We start from the raw sequence: 20824 nt of genomic DNA on the forward strand, positions 1-20824 counted from the left end.
TTCATCAAAAGCAATCCTTTTTTTGTAACTTGGTTCCTATTTTTAAATCCATCGGTCAATCAGCTTTCAGTGCTTTTGCAGCAATGCTCTGGGTGAGTGAATTAAAATGCAAAATGTATTTGTAATAAAGCAGCGATATCCAAATATGAATAGAAGTGATTCATCTAGTATGTGATAAGAGTCTGTCTGAAATATAGGAGTATAGTCTGTCTGAAGTTATTCATTTCAGCAAGAAAGACAACTATGATATTTTAACTTCAATTCTAATTTAAAAACTTAGTGTTACCTGGATCAAGTTACTGTAAAAAGAGTTGTTGGCCAATGTCAAAATGTAGATAGATAGTGCATAAAATTAAAGAAAATTCAAATTCAGTCTATGGTAACATATTAGAAAGCCTTAAAAATGAAACTTAATTCCCATTTATTGAAACTTCAAACAGAGTGGAAGATTGTTCATCTTAGCAGCTTAGTAGTTCATATAACCATATATGTATTAGTCACTACATTTGATGAAATCTTAAAGCAAAAATGTTTCCCAGAGCAATAATCAGTATGGTTATAACTGGAAAAATACAGTTTAAGAAGAATTGCTCCTCCATCAATACCTTGTTTTTTAGTTACTTGAATCTTTGCTATGTGATATTGTCTTTGTTCTTGATTGGAGCTGCTTTTATTTGCAAAAGTACAGTAATAAGTTTGTTGTCCAGTGCACATAACATTGTTTATAGTACTATCACTGAATGAATCTGATTAGTTTTTTTTACCAAGTACCAGGCCCTGAGTAGTTTAAGACCAGTCTTCAGATATGTTTCATTAAAGATTGGAAAATACTGTCTATTTGTATAGACAATACTGTGTATATCATCATATAGAAGAATTAAAAGAGCCTCAGAAGCCAAGGAACCAAAGTCCAATATTAGTTGAGAAAGTGGAGAGTGGATTCAATACTATCTTTGCCACTGATATAGATGATTTGTACCTGAAAGTGAAATCAGGTCCCTTTGCCCTTCAAATGCTATATATAGGCAGCATCAGAAGTCTGCAAGGCAAAGGAATTACTCTTTGCAAGTCATTACAGGATTTATACCAGGGCTTCTGAACGATCAAAATCCATTTATTACATATGGGTAAGTTCTTCTTGGGTTCTATCTCCAACAAAAGTAACATACAAGTTTATCCTGATGCTATGGATACTTTGTTACTATTTCTAGGTTAGTTTCTAGTTTTATGTGTTATAAATAGGAGGCGTTACAGTGTCTGATTCTAGTAAATCAGGTCTGTACAGTTTCAAATATACCTGGCTGGCTATTAAAGGAACATTGAATATTAAAAACAATTTCTGTCAGAGCCCTAAACTTGTTTACTTGTACTTGACATTCATTGTTTTGTAAATCAGCTACCATCTTACTACTTGAATCTGACCATTTTGCTTAAATTGCACACTGACTCTTGGCTTGACTCAGCACCTTGCAATTCCCTGGCCCTTAGCAATGAAGATGGAAGACTGGAATGAGATTTATTTATTTTTATTTATTTATTTTATTTATTTTAATTCCATTTATATCCCGCCCTTCTCCGAAGACTCAGGGCGGCTTACACAAGCTTAGCAGTACAAATCATTTATGACTTGACAAGCAGTTACATCAGTAAGTGTCTCTGTGATTTATGACCAGCCTGTTTACATTCCTCTGGAACTGAATTATGCTGTTAAACAAAGTCCAAGTCTACCAGTTTTTTGTTAATTTGTTGGTAAAGGCAGGGACTGGATAATAGAAACAAAAGTGTGCAATGCTGGATATCCCAAGACTTGTTGGCTATTCATATGGCACAGTTGCAAGTAATAAGTCAATAGAAAAGCTTCTAGTATAGAAATTGCGTGGTTTCAGCATTTCTTATGGATTAAGGAGCAGAATGGAACAGAATAACAGAGTTGGAAGGGACCTTGGAGGTCTTCTAGTCCAACCTCCTGCTCACGCAGGAGACCCTATACCACAGGTCTGCAACCCGCAGCTCCGGAGCCGCATGCGGCTCTTTCAGCCATCTCCTGCGGCTCCCAGTCCTCTGCCATGTGCAGTCCAAAAAAAAAGTGGGACTAAAAAAGTTCAACCAATCAATTCAAATATGCAGGGTAGGTGCATATCTCGCCTTGGCTCCACTCTTCAGTCAAACCCTGTTCTGCGCATGCACCCATGTATGCACATGTGCACACATTTTTTGCGGCTCCCAGTTTTTCCTTTTTTGAGGGAACCAGTTCCAAGTGGCTCTTTCAATGTTTCAGGTTGCTGACCCCTGCCCTATACCATTCCAGACAAGCATTTGTCAAGCTCTTCTTAAAAACCTCTAGTGATGGAGCACCCAAAACTTCTGAATACAAGCTGGTTGATTGTTCTCACTGTCAGGAAATTTCTCCTTAGTTCTAGGCTGGATCTCTCCTTGATTAGTTTTCATCTATTGTTTCTTGTCTTATCTTCAGGTGCTTCGGAAAATAGGTTGACTCCCTCTTCTTTATGACAGTCCCTTAGATATTAGAACAATGCTATCGTGATGCCCCTAGTCCTTCTTTTCTCTAGGCTGGACCTATTTAGTTCAACCACTCTTTGTTATGTTTTAGCCTCCAGATTCCCAATCATCTTTGTTGCTCTTCTCTGCACTCTCCAAAGTTTCAACATCTATTTTATAATGGGTTGACCAAAACTGGATACAGCATTCTAAGTGTGGTCTTACTAAGATTTTATAAAGTGGTATTAGTACTTCACATAATCTTGATTCTATCCCTCTGTTAATGCAACCTAGGATTGCTGCACATTACTGGCTCATATTTAAGTGATTGTCCACTAAGACTCTAAGATCCCTCTCACAGTTACTGTTATTGAGAAAGGTTTCACCCAATCTGTATCTGTACTTTATTTTTTTGCCTAAGTGTAAGACCTTACCTTTCTATGGACTGAATTTCATTTTGTTAGATAGGACCAGTGTTCAAGACTGTTGAGATTTGTGGAGCAGTGGCGTAGCGTGGGTTGTCAGCACCCGGGGCGGGGCAAGGCAACCGGAAGCGGAAATAGAGGGGCGGGCGGGCGGTGACGTCACGGCACTGCTGAAAAGACGCGCCCCGCAGCGGCGTAGACTTTCCAAGAAGAGTCGCGCGCATGCGGGATGCTTCCGGGTCCCTCTCGAGGGCGTCTGGGCGGGGCTCCGACCTGCAAGAGCCGCTGCATTCAAGCTCGCATGTGAGCCCCGCTAAATAAAGCCACGCATGCGCACAAAGCTAGGCCGGCCGGCCAGCGGGTCCGTCTTCGCTCGGCCAAACCTGCCAGGGCGCCTGCGGGGCGCTTGCGGTTGGCCTGAGCCTGGGCGGAGAGTTGGCCGCTTCTATTTATTTTATTCAGTTTATGTGGCCGCCCATCTCACCTGCCGGACTCATTTCGCTTTGCAAGAAAGAGCAGCTCGAGAGCAGAGCCAAGCCAACTCTGTGCAGCCCTTGGGGCTCCCTGAGCAGCTCAGTGCGAGCGCGCCCCCCCCAGATGTTGCGCCCGGTGCGGCCGGCCCCCCCTGCACCCCCCACGCTACGCCACTGTTGTGGAGAGCAACTATATCTCAAACCTGGATTTTTAGAAGTCACTCTGGGAAGGGATACGCAATTATAAACTACTATATTCTCTGCAGCACTGTTTGAACTAGGAGGAGAAGGAATCCACCAGGAAAGATCCAGTGGAATGGAATAAAGCAACCAGGAAAATAAAAACTGAAAAATTAAAACATTTTACAGGGCCCTGGAGGTAATGTAAAGCCCTTCATTGCAGCCTCTCATTGCAGGATCTTTAATAAAGAATTGTGGAATCTGCAGTGCATCTCGGCATTTTTTTTAATACTGCAGCAAAAAAGAAACCATTATTTTCCAGTCCTCTAGAGGTTTCTGCTTTTTTGCTATTTTTATCTGATGGTTTTATTTCTGCTTACAACAGTTCGCTTAGGGACTGTTTGAAGTTACAATGGCACTGAAAAAAGTGCCTCCCAAGCCACAGCCAAGCAAGACACCTGCCTGCCCGCCTGGTGGTGCTCTTCCTCCTGTCTGAGGTTTTCATTGTTGTGAGCATTTCCTGGCAAATAGATGGGGAAGAAATGGAGGTAGTGACAGATTTTATTTTCCTGGGCTCCAAGATCACTGCAGATGGGGACTGTAGCCAAGAAATTAAAAGACGCTTGCTCCTGGGGAGGAAAGCCATGGCAAATCTAGACAGCACAATAAAAAGCAGACACATCACCCTGCCAAAAAAAAGTGCGTATAGTCAAGGCCATGGTTTTCCCAGTTGCAATGTATGGCTGTGAAAGGTGGACCTCAAAGGAATTGAGGCCTTTGAACTCTGGTGCTGGAGAAGACTCCTGCGAGTGCCTTGGACTGCAAGGCGTTCGAACCGGTCAGTCCTAGAGGAGATCAACCCTGACTGCTCTTTAGAAGGCCAGATCCTGAAGTTTAAACTCAAATACTTTGGCTACCTAATGAGAAGGAAGGACTCACTGGAGAAGAGCCTAATGCTGGGAAAGATTGAGGGCAATAGAAGAAGGGGACAACAGAGAATGAGGTGGCTGGATGAAGTCACTGAAGCAGTAGACATGAGCTTAAATGGACTCCAGAAGATGTTAGAATACAGGAATGTCCATGGGGTTGGAATGGGTCAGACATGATTTTGTAACTAACAACAACAAAAACAAATAGCAACTTCAAAGCATTTTGTTTTGTGACAACATAGCTGTGATTTAGTATACTGATTCACTTCCTCAATTGTATGTCTTAGTTCTTGCCCCTTGGAGTAGTTAAAGTAATGCCTTTTGGTGCCCTCATGTTAGCAACATTCAATGATAGTTGTCAAAACAATAATCTGAAGTCTTTGAACTCATCTTTAGGCAGTGAACTATTGTCTGCTTGACAGAGTTTATCCCCTATCCTTTATGTGGATAAACACTATTTACAAAGTTAAGGCGCTGGGATCATGGTTCAGCTGTAAATATTCTGTGTAATCAGTAATTGTGCCTGTTGGGCATATATGGAAAAATAATTATTCTGTTTCACATAGAGATGTGAATGCTCATCCCTCTTGAAACAGCCAGAATAAATTCAAATGAAATGGGATTAAACTAACTACTTTATTTCATGCGTCCAATGTCAATAGCTCACGGTTACAGCACTGGTCCATCCGGACTGCAAGATTGTAATTTGAATCCATTTCATTAGGTGAAAAAATGATGAACTTTCCATCCTGTGCAAAGTTACACGTTGAAGATGGAGCTTGATATTCCCAGCCACGCCAGGGTTCATCCAGAGAGATAGTACAAAGACAAAGGGAGGAAGTCCTGCCATAAACTATGAAAGCTCCACCCACTTAACTAGAAGCATGGTATTCACTATACAGCTTGACTACAATTCTCATATGGCATCTCTTGAAGAAATAACATTTAACCCTGTAAATGCTACATGTTCTTACATACAATGCTGCTAAAAAGGCTGTATTAACCCTATAAATGCTGAATACACTAACACAGTTCTTAATTCCTAAACTAGATATAAAATGGAGCAGCTGAATGTATACTGGTCCAGCACAATAATTCTAAATCTCATTCCCACATTTCCCCCCTAATGGTTTTTACAGTGTATTGAAATGAACATTTTCAAACAAATTTTTCTGATTATGCTTGGGTTCACTGTAACATCATAAAATAAGGACAGACAGCATTCTGTGGTTTCAACAGCACGTGGCTTTTATACCATGTATTCAAAGAGCCTGTTAGTTCTGCTGCATTTCCTGCATGTTTACCAACATAGATAGAACTGAAACTCTTTTTCTATTAGAGTTTACTTCCTTTTGACAATCCCCAATCTATTGCCAGTTTCACAGATGAGTTAATTATTCACACAGATTAAAAAAATAAAATTCATTGTTACACTGTAGGAGTAGGGGACCGGCATTCCTAAGGCAGCATGCCATTTTAATGACATGCATTTGTACATTCCTCACTCTTTAAAAGTTTTCTTTTATCAGTTCATTGCTCTGGAGAAAGACATATATCTTCATTCTGTTGTTTCCTGTTTGGAAAACAACAACAAGAACAACAACAAAACATGTAAAAACTAAAATGTAGAAAATTAGAGGAGCGGGTGAAAAAAGAAAGGACAAATTAAAATTGTGTGTATTCTCTCACACATTCAACTATAGCTATGCCCACTTGTTCAGCAGTCTGTGATGAATTATTTCTGAGCAAATCCTTCCCTTGATGGAAGAGAGATTACACATCTTTGTTGGATGATAGAAGGAGGTAAAGAACACGTTGGCTGCTTATATTGATGACTACAACTCTTGGCAAACTGATTTGACACTGCCAATGATGATATATTCTAGAACTGACTTAGAAGAGCAGGCACCAGTCTTGTGGCTATTATCTTATTGAGTTTTAAAGCTATCTGTTCAGTGGCGTAGCGTGGGTTGTCAGCACCCGGGGCAAGGCAAGTAATTTGCGCCCCCTAACCCGTGGATTTTAGCACTCGAGTCTCTTCCACTAGATTAGTTAAAGAAACCCTTACTCCCTAAGCACATGTATTGTTTGTTATGAAAATACTGATGTAATTAAAGTAAAATGCATCTAATGTGCTCCCCCAGATGTTGCAGCCGGTGCGGCCGGCCCCCCCTGCACCCCCCACGCTACGCCATCTGTTTCATTACAGTATAGAAATATTAAATTTATAAAAAATACTGCTGCTGTTTTTAAAGATGCCCAGAAAATCCAAATTTTAAAAAATGATTAAAACATATAGAGAAATAATATTATAGCAGTATTTGGAATATGTTCCTGCATTATTGGATAGTATATTTCAGTAGTGGGATTCAGTCAGTTTGCACCACTTCAGCAGAACCGGTTGTTAATTTTTTGTTGCCCACGCACAGAATGGACTTCCGGAAGTGGCATCCACACAGAGAACCGGTTGTTCACATACTTGAATCCCACCACTGGTATATTTTAATATTTAATTGTAATGTATAGATGCTTCATCTTAATGATGTGAAGATTTGAATGTTTACATTTTTGCTTTAATAATAACTTTTATTTTGTAATTACTTCAATTTGTTTTGTGATATGCTGTCATAAAATGTAATTTTATCACTTGAGTTGAATATAATTATGGTGAGAATGTGGTAACTACAGGTAGACAACAATATAAAACAATAATTGCCATTGAATTGTGGAAAACAGTTTTACTCTGATCCAGTAAAACTTTTCATTATTATTTCTTCTTCCCTTCATTTTTAGATAATTTTTGGGAAACCAATGTAATGGCACAGATACACATTCACATGCCCAAGAATTTTAAGAGCAAGGTCTTCTCTCCAACATTAAATGGAAGAAAATAATTTAGGGATTGAAAAAAGGATTATCCTGAGGAATAATTGAAAGGCTTACTTCTATTTCTTTTTTATTCATCACAAAAGCCTGTTTATTGTGACAGAAGATACTATACTGAACCTTGGGTTTGATTGAAAGGATTTTTTTTCTTTTTGTTTATTTGAAGTGGCAAAATATTTAATTTGAAGGCTTACTAAATATCTCATAGTACTCATCTTTCAGAATCACTGCTTTTGTCAGATAAAAGGAAACTAGATCAAGTTGCAAAGAAATAGCAACGGTGGTGATAAGAGAAAAAGAGGAAACCTACATACCATTGTAAGACAAGTTAATGCTCTTTAAAAGCTTGTGAAATAATGTAGTAGGATTAAATTCCCAAAGCCAATTCAGAAAAGGCTTACAGTAGTATAAGAATACAGATTGTTGAGTGTGGCTGAAATGATGCTCCTAATGTATATGTGGGCACAGGAGAGCACTTACCTGGAAATTTATTACTCAGCTCTGAGAAAACAAAGCATGACCTACATTTCACTAAAGTCAGCTGTTACTTGCTAATCCTATGGGCTTTTTTTTATTAATGTCACAATTGCTAATGTGGTATAGCATTGTCATTACTGAACAACACAGCGGGATAAGCTGCAGCTGTTATTTTTTTCTTCAGTATCCAACTCATTAGCATCTGAGTTTTGGAAAATACAATTAGTGGAGAGTATTTGAGAAAATATTTTCCTCCTCCTCCATGTTAAATAAATTAAAATGTATCCTTAACTTTGGCAGACTATTTTTTTTAATTTTCATTATGTTTCGTATTATGTTAAACTTGGAAGAAATATTTCTAGCAAAAAAAGATTAAAACAAAAGTTTAACGCACTATGGTGATGATTCCCCTTCTCAGTGGGATATCAAAAGAAGTGTAATGTTTATACATAAAATCTAGAGAAAAGAAATAAAATTTTAATTCTAAAAATATCTATAATTATCACACTTTAATTAAGTAATTATAATACCATTAAGAGTTTTTGGAAAATATGTATCTCCGACTACATACGCAGTCACTCATGCATTTTATTTAATACATGCTTGCTATATTAAGTTGTTTAAAATTACTTCCTTCTCCCTTTTCATTCCCTCTCGATAGATTTCTTATCACGTAAATAGATATTTCCTTATTGAAGTATTAACCTTTTTAATCTAATCTTTCAATCCTATCAATGTTTTTAAAAAATAGTGCTATATATACTATATAGCTATATAACATTTCTGACATTTGTTTTAAAAAGATAAAATTTGTTCACTTTACATCTTAGAATCCAAATGTAAGTGGGGGTTCATTGTAAATGTATTAAAATGTGCATTTTGAATTGACAAAAAAATAGTCTATTTATAGTAGTTTCATGGGTCTGGATTTTTTTTAAAAAAATACATTTTAAATAGAATGAACAAGGTGGAAGAAACCTTACAAGCTATCTAGCTGAATTATCATTTTAGTGCAAGAATCCACTAAGTCATTCCTAAGAGGTTTTGAAAACATCCACTGTTAAATTGCGAAGGAATGAGACGCGTAGGCGATGGCTGCAAACAGAACCTTTATTGGATGGCAGGTTGTAGTAACAAAGACTGGGGAACTGGGGTTACCTGGGTCCTCTTATACCTGTCCAGGTGGGCACTGACCAATAGGTTCAAACCTTGGTTTCCCACCTGGCGGTCAGCCAATAGTCTTTCGTGGTTTTCCCGCCAGTGCTGCTCCTTACCGGAGCTGTCCAGCAACAGCGCCTCCTGTAGTTTTTGTATTGTAACTAGACCCATACATTACACTCCTTCCCCCATAAGAACAGACAATGTCAATCCACTTTACTTACCCCCCCAACATAACTAATTACACTTGTAACTATTTACACTTGTTTGTTGACCCCCTGCTTCCTTCACAACCGCACATAGTCCGTGAGGTAGGCCGGGGGCCTGTGCTCCTGGCCTGACCGCCTTAGTGTTCCCCCTGAGTCCTGTGTGGTGTTATCTGCATTTCTGGTTTGCCTCGAAGTGTGGGGAAACCCCAGAACAACGGTTGTTTCTGGTGCCCGGTCCCCCTGGCCCTGTTGATGCCATGACTGTGTTGGTCTTATTGTCCACAGGTCAGCATCCCCACTGGACTCTTCTGTGTGTAGTTGGTCAGGGTGGCTGGAGTGCACCGCTGGGCCTGCCCGATGTGTGCTTCCTGGTACGTTCTCAGGAGCTCTCCTCCTGACCTGGTAAATATGTCTCTTCCACTGATGGCCCGCCTCCACCCTTACAATGAATGACAGTGGCCCCATCTTTTCAACCACCTCCCCTGGCACTCATGCATGCCCAGAGCCGTAGTTCCTTGCCCAGACCAATTCTCCAATGTCGAGGTGTCTGGGGGGTTTGGGTTTGGGTTGGTCTGTGTCAGCAGCCACTCTGTCAGAGTGGAGTCTGTCTAGTTTTGTTATGAGTCTTCTGCCCCATGTAGTTCCACTGGGCTCTTCCCTGTTGATGTGCAGGGTATGGTATGTTGGTGTAGTAAGAATTGTGCTAACCTTTGCTTCCAGTCCCTTTGGATGATGCATTTCAGAGCATCTTTGGTTGTGCACACCATGCGCTCTGCCATTCCATTAGACGATGGGTGGAACAGGGCGGTTGTGACGTGTCTAATCCCGTTGGTCTGCGTAAACACCTGGAATTCCATGGAAGTAAATTGTGGACCATTATCAGAGACTAACACATCAGGGTGGCCATGTGTGGCAAAGAGTTCCCTGAGCACTTGGATCATCCTTCCCGTGGTCATGCTACTTACTGGTACCACCTCCAACCACTTCGAGTGGCTGTCCACTACCACTAAGAATGTTTGTTGCTGAAATGGTCCCGCATAGTCAATATGGACTCTGGACCAGGGAGTGTGTGTGTCCTCCCACTTGCGGACTGGTGCATGGGGCTGTTCCGGCCAGGACCTCTGGCAGGTATAACAGCCAGCTACCTGTTCCTCTATTGCCTTATGTAACCCTGGCCACCACAGGTAGCTCCTGGCTAAAGCCTTCATTCTCACAACCTTCATGGAGAGATTGTACGACTCTGTCCCTCATCTTCTCCAGGATGATTACACGGCACCCCCATAACAAACAACCCTTGTTTGTAGACAATTCGTGTCACCTGATGAAGTGTGCCTGGAACTCTGGGCCTGGGGACTTGTCCTGCCACCCTGTGCTCACCCACGTCTGTACCCTACTCAGTGTTTTGTCGGCAGGCGTTGCTGCTGCAATGTCCTTTGCACTGAGAGGGCACTCAGGGAGATCCTGCAATGCTAATATTTGAGATGCAGGAGCTGGATTGGGTTCAGTGCTGGCTAAGGGCAACCTGCTTAACCCATCAGCGTGGCCCATTTCCTTGCCTGGTTTATGGACCAGCTTGCAAGAGTATGATAACAGGAAAATGGACCACCTGAGCATTCTGGGTGACAGAATCTGGGGGGTCTGTTTATCTGTGGTAAAAAGACATAGTAGAGGCCTATGGTCAGTGAATACAGTGAATTCTCTGCGATACAAGTAATCATGGAACTTCTTCACTCCAGCAACTATTGCCAGGGCTTCTTTGTCTATCTGGGCATAATTCCGCTGACAATGTTCTGGAGTAGTAGGCAATGGGTACTTGTTTCCCATTGTCTTCTAAATGGCTTAGGACAGCACCCACTCTGTAAGGGGATGCATCACAAGCGATGCAGATGGGCTTAGATTCTATGAAATGAGTGATTGTGGCATCACCCACTAAGAGTTCCTTTAAAGCCTGGAAACTTTTGGCATGAGTGCTTGTCCATTTCCATGCAGTGTTCTTATCCAGGAGTCTGTGTAAGGGTTCTGCTATGGATGCCTTATGGGGTAAGAATGCGTGGTAGAAATTGAGTAGACCTAAGAAAGCTTGTAGCTCTGCCTTGCTTTTTGGGGTGGGGGCTCCTTTAATTGCCTCCACCTTCAATGCTGCAGGATGGATGCCCTGAGCATCTATCCTGAATCCCAGGAACTCAGTTTCTGTCACCCCAATGCTGCATTTGTCTCTTTTAAGTTTGAGGCCTGCAACCCTGAATCTTTCCAACACAGCCTGTAAACGCTCAGTCAATGCCTCCTCATTGTTCCCTGCAATAAGAATGTCATGGAAGTAAGGGCATACTCCTGGGATGCCCTTGAGCGTTCACTCCATGATCTCCTGAAAGATGCCTGGAGCTACTCCGAACTGCAACCGGTCTACCCGGAACTCCTCCTTGTGGGTGACTATGGTCACAGCATTGGCTGTTTCCCTGTCGACTGGTAGCTGCTGATATGCTTGCGCGAGATCAAATTTGGCAAAGATGGCGCCGCCCTGCAAAGACGCGAGGAGGATGCTGACCGTTGGGACCCACTCAGATCCCTTGACCAGTTTCAGGACTCCCTGCGCAACCAGTTTGTCCAACTCCCTCTCTATTTTATGTTTAAGTGCAAATGGTACCATCCAGGGTTTGATTTTTATTGGTGAAACATTGGGGTTTAATTTAAATGTGATTGGTGGCCCTCTGTACTTCCCTAGTGTCTCATCGAATACGTCTGCAAAAGCGTTGCAGACGGACTCAATGTTGTGGGCTCAGGTCGTATGTATTCCAGTGATACTGATGCCTAGGGCCTTGAACCAGTTTAATCCTATGAGGTTAGTCCTCTGCCCCTCGACCACTAGGACATCCAATTGCCCCTGGAATCCCCCATACCGCACTGAAAATGTTGCCTCCTCCTTAATTTTGATGGGCGTTTCCTGAAAGTCTGTTAGGGTGAGACTAGATGGCCTCAAGGTGGCCCTTTGCTTGCTCTGGCTGCATATCTAGGTAAAGGTCTCATGTGAGATCACCGAGACTGCCGAGCCAGAGTCAGGTTCCATGTTGCAGGGGATGCCCTGGAGCTGCACGTCCATCCTGATTTTTGGAGTTAACGGCTGGTGAGTCCCTGTGTTACAGATGGCCCGCTGGCCCTCGTAACAGTTAACCGACGTGATTTGCTGTGGAACCACAGTACCTGTCATTTGCTGGTCTTCCATGTCCACGTCGTGCAGGCTGATGCGGTTACAGTTGTGGCAGACGGCTGCAATGTGGCCGGTCTTACTGCATGCCCTGCACTTGGCCATCCGGAACTTACAGGTAGACCAGGGGTGGTTGCCTCCACACCCTGCGCATTTTGGCTTGGTGTTGCAGCATGTGCATCCGGAGCACTTCTTCTCTGGGTTGATCGTTGCCGTCCATTGTCCCCTCTGGTTGTCGCGTCACGCCGGTGGCTGGCTCGGTTTTGTCTGAATCGCGTCCATTCCGGTCTGGTCATTGGTGTCGCCGCTTCCCCCGAACCCGTTCGCCTGGTGTACGGCTCCCCCAGAACTACTGGTTTGGGGTTCTGACTGTTCTGGTCGTTCGGCCATGTTGTGGGCCAGGACCTCATCCTGGAGCTTCTGCAGCATCAGCTTGGGTCGCGCGAAAAGTTTCTGCCTCAGCTTTTGGTCCCGGAGACCGAAGAGGATTCTGTCTCTTAACTGGTCTTCCAGGTTGGTGAACTGCCACAGCCGGGCAGCTTGCCGGACCCCAGCAATGAAGTTAGCAGCTGACTCACTGGGCCGCTGATCTCACTTCTTGAACTGGTATCTCCAGGCCAGCGCCAACATGCACGGGTTAAAATGCTGATCCAACTTGGCCCGGAGATCACTGTATCCGGCTTCGTCTGGGGCCGTCGGGGCACACAACCCTACTGCTATGTCGTAAACGTCCGGGCCACTCATGCAGAGAAGGGCTGCCACCTTTAACTCATCGTCCCTGATACGGTTCATTTTCATGAACAGTTTCACTTGACACACGTGCGACTCCCATCATTTTGGACACGTGATATTGAACACAGGTATCTGACCAATTTGTGCCATCACGCCCGATCCTTCCATTTTTCTGCTCTTGGGTTCCAATTCTGCTTCGAGCATCTGCTAGGTTGACCAGTTGAGTGCGGGTGCTTCTGCAGCAGTCGCTGGGTTGACCGGTTGCACGCGGCTGCTTCTGAACATCCACTGGGTTCACCGGTTGAGTGCAGTTGCCTCTGCGGTGGTCGCTGGGTTGACCAGTTGTGCACGGCTGCTTCAGCGGTTGTCTAGCGGCTACCGAAACAGGATTCCACCTTCGTTGCCACTGTTAAATCGCGGAGGAATGAGACGCGTAGGTGATGGCTGCAAACAGAACCTTTATTGGATGGCAGGTTGTAGTAACAAAGACTGGGGAACTGGGGTTACCTGGGTCCTCTTATACCTGTCCAGGTGGGCACTGACCAATAGGTTCAAACCTTGGTTTCCCGCCTGGCGGTCAGCCAATAGTCTTTTGTGGTTTTCCCGCCAGTGCTTCTCCTTACCGGAGCTATCCAGCAACAGCACCTCCTGTAGTTCTTGTACTGTAACTAGACCCATACATTACATCCACCATTAGCAGCGATTACAATGATCTGCAATTTCTTGAATATTCTCTCATACTTTTATTGAATATTGGATTATATTTGTTTTTCTCCAGTCTTCTGGCTCCTTTAAATTTCTCCAGGAGGGAAATGAGAGAAAAAAATGTACCTCAGAGCAGCTTCTGAGTCATCCTCAATGGCAATCTTACATAAAATGAATTACAGGAATCCATCAATGGAATAATGAAAACATACTGTAGTTAGTTACTATTGCCAAAGCATCTTGATCAGTGTTGTAATTGCCAGCGGAGAAATGCAATAAGTTCCCTTGTCCATGACCTTAATCTGCTGTTTAAATATAAACTAGAGTCCAGGGTGGGGAGGAGGGGATCCTAAAGCATGAACCATTTTTTTTGTAAGGGTATGATTCTATTGAGAGTAGAACTAGTTCTACCTGATGGTTTTTGAAGAATAGCAATCAGTCCTGATCAGTGGTGTAGCGTGGGGGGTGAATGGGGGGCCGGCCGTACCGAGCACGACATCTGGGGGGGGTGCGCTCGCACTCGCAGCTCTCTGCCCCTGCCTGGCTCACTCACTCTCTCTCACTGCAGTGCTGGCTGTGCGAATCCGATCCGAGCCGCCGGGTCGCCGCCCACTGTGGAGGGGGGGTGCCAGGCATGCAGTGCAGTGCAGAGAGAGAGCGAGGGACTATCTGGGGGAGGGACAGTGCAGCGGCCGCCCAGCACAAATTACTTGCCTTGCCCCGGGTGCTGACAACCCACGCTACGCCACTGGTCCTGATAGAACCTAACCTGAGTTTGTTTTACTCTATCCATCCAAACTCTAGTGGTATCTCCTATTTGGTTTGTATCCTGAAATCAACAGATGACCTCTTCCTAGTTTCTCATGTAAAGGGAAAGGGAAAGGGAAAAACAACAACCTTATAAAAGCTGAGTAGAATAATCAAGGACTCAAGTGTTATCTACTATTAATGATGGCAACTGCCTCATAGTTTAAAATGTGCCTCCAACTTCCAATCCTTTGAGGCAGTCCAGGAAGATATCATGATCAATGGTTTTGAATGATTTAAGAAGACTAAAAGGACTAAAAGTGAAATGCATATTCAATCTTCTGACAACAATCAATGACCAAGTCTGAATCCTGACTAATGAGGATCCAGTTAAACTTTAACAATTCTCTATAGCTGATTCCCCATTAACTTCTCAGCAACCATTCCCTGAAAAGGGAGACTAGCAACTAGGCAAAACATGTTTTAATATGCCCAAACTAGGGAGACATGTCACCACTTTGTTCAGATCCAATAATATTATTGAAAAAGTGAATCTAGCCATTCATATATCATTTATTTGTTTGAAGGAACTAGGAGACTGTTACACCACAGAGAAGAAGGTGTGTGTCTGGCTTGCAGAGGCCAGAGTTCATACTGTTTCTTCTTCCACATAACAACCTTGTCTTTTTTTTTTAACTTCAGGTCTCCTTCTTATTATACATCTCAATCATGCTGTTCTTCTCTCTCACTGAATCTTAATCTTCCTATATTCATCCCTACATATTTTGAGATACACACTTGTTATGAATTTGATTTATTTGATCACACCCACACTACCTAATTCCAGACTGGCTCTGAAGATGATAGAATAAAAATACAGACAGATCTAGCAAGCTAATCACCTTAGCTCAGAAATTGGGAGAATAGCAAGTTCTTTAAGATCTTCCTGATTAGGGTGGGATCCACATAGATCTCAGGAGGAGCTTTATTCCAGAAAGTAGATCCTGTATAGGGAAGGTGTTCTTCCTGGGTTTAGATTACACTAAAGGGAAGTGGAGTTTTGGTGTTCATTTGTCCTGTGTAGACAGCATAGGAATTAGGTGGTCCCTGACATAGCCAAGACCTGTGTTTTTATTAACCCTTGTTTTCATTTCCTTTACATCTCCTTTTTTTTTGTTTTATAGCTTGTCCAACATTCAGACCTCCTAAAGCTTTCCTTATTATTTTTTTATGCTTGGAGTTTTTTTTGTCTGTGCTTTCATGGCCCTACTTTTTAGGATCTACTATCCATCTCATATTTCTTTATCCTTTGGGATTTTGAGTCATGATAAATTGTCCACTTTTCATTTCATCAAACACTCCAGACTTTTCTCAATTATCTTGAATTTCAGCTTAGTAGGGTTGCTTTTTCATAAAGTGCTTAATTGTTATCCTACTTTATTATCATCCTACTAGATTCTCTAAGATTTAAAAGGTATTATTGGTTTTGTCATATTAGTGCCATATTTTGTGCACTGGAATAGACACACTGGAGATTGGGCATGTCACTAGTTACTGGTCTCTATTCTGCCATATTCTGCGTATCTATTTCCTTTTCCGCTACTATATGAATATTGTACTTTTCTACTCAGGTTTGTGCCTTCTCCTGTGTCCCCTTTCTGATTTACCATATAGTTTTCTGGTTATGGTTCACAAGGCTTTTCCTTCATATGTTTCCCGCTCTCCTTGTACAATGGAATCCATCCACTTGTCATAGCTCTAGGACAGGGGTGTCAAACTCAATTTCATTGAGGGCCGCATCAGTATTGCGGTTGCCCTCAGGGGGCCGCGTGGGTATGGCCAGGGTGGGCGTGGCCTCCTGGGTGGGCGTGGCCAGCTTTACATCTTACGCATCAAGGGTGCCTATGGGGGCCTGGGCAGGAGTGGGACAGATCTGAGGGTCTCTGGCAGGAGGAGGGTCTCTGGGCCAGGGCCAAGGCAGTGGGGGCCGTTCCCTCACTGTTTCCAGGATGGCTTCATGGGCCAAATGAAACCACTTTGTGGGCCGGATACGGCCCCCGGGCCTTGTGTTTGACATGTCTGCTCTAGGATCCCAGTCTTTCTGGGTCCTACCAAATCAGTTGTTCACTTATTCTGACCCAATTAAAGGATAAAGAATTTGGTTGTATACTTTGCATATATTGTTGTTTGGTTTGTTTTTCATTTGAAGAATTAGCAATTGAAAAATGGAACTGTTTACAAGAAAAATTATTTTGAAATAATTGTTGCTGTGATTTCTGCCATCTAGCTGATCAGAATGTAAAATATAGTTATAGTGAGTCACAGCGCCCGATATATATATGCTATGCATTGGTTTGCAGGCTTAGTATTAATGATAATTCCCTGTGATATGAACTTTTAATCAATATAGGTAGGTGTGTATGTAGTTTGATGACACAATCTATCATTCTTCCATTTCTTTCTCAGTACTATTTAACCAAAAGCTTGCCACAAGGAGGAGCTAAAGTATTGGACTGAACTTTTCTTTCAGAGAAATTTGTAGAGATTTTCCCCCCTCATCTGCAATAATAAATTTATTAAATTTATGAATGAACAAAGCACTAGTGTTTGGGGATAATATATTCAATAAGTGTCAGTTTTGGGTAAAAATACATTTTTGTATACAGAATGTCGCTCATTTGTCACTAAGATTATGATACACCTATAAATATGTAGCAGTGCTTGAAAAATAGAATGCTTATATTCCTCAACTGAGACAAGCATCTCTATGTGGGGTTATCAGACTTCGCCAGACACAACAATAATCTTGACTCTCTCTAAGAACTCAGTCCTGCATCTGATAATGAGCAACACAAACTAGATTTGTTGTTTAATTTCAAATAAGAAATGTCATATATACGCAGGTGATCATAGAAATCAAGAACACAGAAATCAAGCCCTATCTACCATGTTAGACTCAAGCTCTCTTTCCATTCTATGAACATCTTAGATATGTTTTCCCATGGCTCTGAAAGTCAATTTTGTTTTGGTCTGAGAATAAATGATTTCCACCTTGCAGCTTCAATACTTACAGCAACCACTGTTTAACTATTAACTTTATGTCTTTCCTTTCCATCCAGGAGCATAAACTAACATGTCCTTTTTATCATTGTCTAGCTCTGAAGACAATTTCAGCTGGGAAATAATTGGTACATACTTTATGATTGAGGATTTAAACTGGGATCTCTACAATATCAGTATGGCATTCTAACCATTATATTTTAACTCTTAGAGATATGAGGATGAGGAGGTTATTTGATTGATTTTGCCAAATTTATATCATTCATTGTTTAAAAAGTAAACAATGTGGGAAGCCAAGTGGGAAGCCTGGCTGGCACAAAAGGAAGGCAAGAGTTAGATTTAAAAAACTGAATTTGTTTCTTTTTTGGGATTCCTAAAGATAGAGCATAAAAATATCTTACAATGGATTAAGTGGAATCTCTAAAAAATATAACTGATTTTATATTTAGCTTTTGATCTGTAAGGGAAAACAAAAATAAGCTCTTAGAATATAATTTTGAACTATATTATAGATTTTGGAATGATATATCAAAAGATAGTATTTTAACAATTGATGTATGGTTAAGATGACTTATAGAAGATATTTAGCTGTTACTTTTGAACTATATTATAGAATCTAGAATTTTATATATAAAAGACAGTATTTTAATAATTGTTGAATGGTTAAGATTGCTCTGTTCTCCAGAGCATCTGAGAGCAGGACAAGAAGCAACGGATGGAAACTAGTCAAGGAGAGAAGCAACCTAGAACTAAGGAGAAATTTCCTGACAGTTAGAACAATTAATCAGTGGAACAACCTGCCTCCAGAGGTGGTGAATGCTCCAACACTGGAAGTTTTTAAGAAGAGACTGGACAGCCATTTGCCTGAAATGGTATAGGGTTTCCTGCCTTAGCAGGGGGTTGGGCTAGATGACCTGCAAGGTCCCTTCCAACTACTTCTACTTCTTCTTCTTCTTCTTCTTCTTCTTCTTCTTCTTCTTCTTCTTCTTCTTCTTCTTCTTCTTCTTCTTCTTCTTCTTCTTCTTCTTATTATTATTATTATTATTATTATTATTATTATTATTATTATAAAAATATACTTCTAATAATTGGTGATTTGTTAAGATGAAAACTAGACTTTAATGGTAAAACGTAAGAATGTTTTGTAACGAACAATGTAAGTTTTGTAGACAAGAGAATTATTCTTTATTGAAATAGGGAATTACCCAAAAATTAAAAATTTCTTTTGTATACTATAGGCTATTCTAGAATATTTTATTGCAATTAGATAAAATTTAAAAACGGGATATTGATATGTATTAGTGAAAATATATTGAAAATTTTGTTAATTGACTAGGTTACAACTAGAAATGTATTAACTTGATTATTTTGACTACGTGATAACAGGGAATCAGAGAGGGAATCCCTGTTGATGTAACCTGAACTATTTACAACTTGTTATTTGTTATTTTGACTACCCAACCACCATACTGCTTCACAAATACATGTATATGTAACTAATAAAAAATCAATAAAAATTGTAAACAAAAAAAAAATTCTATTCTGTTTTGCTCTGTTCCGTTCCGTTCCATTATTAATGTCTCTCCTTAGAAAAATAAAATGTATTTTGAGTTGGCAGTTTGCTCAGATGAGAGAAATTAGAAGTCCAGAAAGGAATTAGTGTTGTTTAGCTGTGTTCTTTATGATAAAAATTGAATTTGGGATGTAGCACTGTTAAAAGCATGAAGCATACAAGATCATTCGGTTCATAGTTCAGTGCTGTATTATCACATGCATCCAGTGGTGAGATTCAAATAATTTAACAGCCGGTTCTCTGCAAAGGGGGAGGCAGGTGGGGGAGAGGGGCAGCTGCCCCATGCTCCCCACTTACCATGCCAAAGGGCCCCTGCAGCCAGGCCTACCATGCCAACACCTGTCGCACCTTGCCTGTTCAGTAGTGACTTTACCCACTTTCTCTTTCTTCTTCCTCCTTTGAGCAATCCTTTGCTCCCATTGCTGCTTTTTTAGTCCCAGATCTCAGTTTGAAGTGGCTGGAACAGACCACTCAAAACAGCTGGTAACATTCAACTGATTTATTAAGACAGAGCGGAAAGGTACAGGAGCACTTGGCTATTTATAGTCTGGCGCCGGTCGTACGGTCCAATCATGAGCCGCCCTTCTTCCCGCTTTACTTCTCTTCCAATCAGCTCTGCGGCTCGTTTGACAGTTCTGCTCCTCGTGCGGCGGCTTGGTTGTTTTGACAGCCGCGAGCTGTCAACTCGTGCGCATGCGCCAGTCCGGAGTTTTGACAGCTGTCAAAACTCCCTCGTGTTCCGCTGTCAACGATTTACCTCATGTTCCGCTGATAATGTTAAACCTTTATGAATCAATAATGTTAACACATAAACTGCATAACTGAACTATCCACATATAATACACCCCTTACCCCTCCCCTGGATGGTTTCCGCCCCCGTGTGTTTGTTTGTCGCTCCCTGCCCATTCGTAGTCTTGCAAGTAAGTTGGTGGTTTCCTCGATCGGCTGGACCGTCGTGGGGGAGCCTCGTCTTCGAGAACTCCTTCCTCCTGCGGTTGTGGCTGTGCTTCTTCGGATGGCGGAACGCTAGGTATAAAGGGGGTTAAAAGGGGTTGTTGTGATGGTGGGGGTGTGTTTTGTGGTTTGCGGATTCTTATTTGATCTAGGTGTCGTCGTAATTGGCCGTGTGTGTCAGAGTGGATTAAGTATGAGACAGGTCCGGTTTGCTTTATTATGACGCCTTGGATCCATTTTTGGTTGTTGGTGTAATTCCTAGCCCAGATAGCTTGGCCTGGCAGAAAGGTTTGTGGCACGGATGTAGGAGGTTGTGGTTCATTAGGAGTTCTATCTGGGTGCAGTCTGTCTAATCTTGTTATTAGCCTCCTGCCCCATCGAAGTTCAGCTGGTGATTTGCCAGTGGTGGTGCCGGGTGTCGTGTGTTGGGCTAGGAGGAATTGGCTGAGGCGTCGGTGCCAGTTCCCTTTTATGAATTTATTAAGTGCCTCTTTTGTTGACCTCACCATTATTTCTGCCATGCCATTTGTCGACGGGTGGAAGGGTGCTGACGTCACCAGTCTAATACAGTTCCTCGAAGCGAACATCTGAAATTCACGAGAGGTGAATTGTGGG

The sequence above is a fragment of the Vipera ursinii genome, assembly GCF_947247035.1.
Source record: "Vipera ursinii genome assembly, chromosome: Z".
NCBI lineage: Eukaryota > Metazoa > Chordata > Lepidosauria > Squamata > Viperidae > Vipera > Vipera ursinii.